This window comes from Cupressus sempervirens, chromosome 7 (genome assembly GCF_028749045.1).
Source record: "Cupressus sempervirens isolate cs-2001-9-10 chromosome 7, ASM2874904v1, whole genome shotgun sequence".
Taxonomy (NCBI): domain Eukaryota; kingdom Viridiplantae; phylum Streptophyta; class Pinopsida; order Cupressales; family Cupressaceae; genus Cupressus; species Cupressus sempervirens.
This window is the reverse complement of record NC_143124.1, coordinates 454300033-454302173: the sequence shown is the minus strand read 5'-3', so window position 1 is coordinate 454302173 and position 2141 is coordinate 454300033. Positions and strand designations below refer to the sequence as shown.

At 37.7% G+C, this 2141-nt stretch overlaps 1 pseudogene; it reads right to left on the bottom strand.

The window, feature by feature from the left end:
- Window positions 1-1112: 1112 nt before the first annotated feature.
- LOC149547523 (5.8S ribosomal RNA) lies at window positions 1113-1266 on the bottom strand (annotated as a pseudogene).
- Window positions 1267-2141: the final 875 nt, after the last annotated feature.

The following is a 2141-nucleotide window of genomic DNA, read 5'->3' as shown; positions in this document are numbered from 1 at the left end:
AGAATGATTACCAAAATACTTGCAGCCTACATAATTGAAAGGAATCCATGACTAATCAAGTTCTACCTAGATTATAATCAACATCACCAAACCCAAGAGTGAATAGTAATCTTATACCTAAAAGTGAACCCTTCTCTGGAAAATAAATTTAGGCACAAGAAAGCATTCCTACTATAGTGAATAATCACACCCAATCAACTAACAAGTATAGTCCCATAGAAGAGATAAAAGGACCAAATCTAATATCCCCATGAAAAATATGTTACAAACTTTTCCTAGTCAAAGAGAAGAACTATTGAAAACTCTTGACCATATAAAGACAATGCCTGATCCTAGCCCTCAATAGTATTAGTGCAACCAGAAGGTCATGCTTGTGTCACCATGATAGCCCGTGCTGGAATGTCCCCTAAATTGAGCAACAAACCAACTCACACCATTTTGCATCTGACTGGACCACATCACTAGCCTCCATCTACTTCCCTCCTAGCAATTTCATGCACTCTTTATCTCTCTTTACAAAGTCCTTTTCATCCTTCCCTCATGCTACTTGTTCGATGTCGATCTCTCACCTATATTTTTCCTTGGACAAAATTTACCACCACATTTGGGTTGCATTCCCAAATAACCTAACTCATCAATAGTACCTCATGGTGTGATAGGTTCTAGGCCCGATGGAGCTCTCACCCTCTCCAACACCCCCTTCCAAGAGACTTGAGCCTGGTTCATCATTGAGGATCCTTCAATAGACTACAATTCAATAGGTGTAGCTGTTAATTTTCATGGTAGGATATTCCCATTTTGCTTGCCATTACTGAGGGAATCCAGCTAAGTTTCTTTTCCTCCACTTATTGATATGCTTAAACTTAATGAGTATTCATGCCTGACTTAGGGACACAATAGAGATGCAACATACCTATAATATGGTGGGCCACTTGACCTAGAATAAAGTTCCCTACGAGGCATCATTTGATCAGCACAAACCAATGCTAACCTTTGGGAGCCACTGCTCATCATGAGAGATCGACAAACCTTGTGCTCATTTTAGCTGACCATGCCACTTGCAGACATAGATGGCCATCTACACTCCTCGTGGGGGAGGGAAATTTTGTGTAGGATACCAAAGTAGATGTGACCTTGGCTGAGGCCACGGGTGTAAATTGTGTTCAAAGACTTGATGATTCACAGGATTCTACAATTTACACTCAGTGTCATATTTTGCTACATTCTTCATTGTGCCAATAGCTGAGATATATGTTGCTGAGAGTCATGATTTTGTTGTGTTACTATCTTTTGGTGACCCAAGCATGCAAGGCACTAGATCATAGTTCATTCCTTTAATTTCTAGGGTGGATGATGCACCCATGTGTTGGATGTTGACACATCCCAAACCCTAAGCACCCAATGGGTGTGACGAGGAATGCTATGGTGTGTCCCCACCCCATCACCTAGTAAATGTGGGAGTCACAAGGTAGTATTTGCATAGGTCAATGTCTCTGTGGCTATGCCTACCATGTATAAAGACAAATTCAAAGTGCTCCCCTTTTTTCTTAGTATAAGAATATTTGTAATAAATATTCACAATTTCCTCATAGATTCATATGCTTCTTGTAATTTGTTCCACTTTCAATATCTCCAAAGTTAGGGCTCACCCCACAAATGAAAAATTGAATAGTGATCCAACTTGACAAAATAGAAGTTAAGGTTAGAGGAGTGTTTAAAGTCATTTTCATACATTTGACTAAATACCCCCAAATCCATGATATCATTGACATACATGTGGTAGAGATTCCAAAAACATAAAACCTATTAATGGGAAAAGAATTGACCTAGTGCCTAAGATGTTGGTTGTCAATATACTTCACCTAATTATACCTATATTGGAATGGATTGAAAAACTAAAATAAAATAGAAGTTGACACAAAATCAAAGAAAATGATCATATAGTATAATTCTCTAAATGAAGTAGAATTTATTCAACTAGACTTAGGCTCTTATATGGTAATTTCTCTTGATATAGCTTTTATTGAAAAAATTGATAATGTGATTATAGGATCATAGAACCTAACCCCATGGGAAGAAATTGTAATGTGATTCATGGATAACAGGTTTGTAAATCTACAATGTTTATGGAAAGAAGTAGA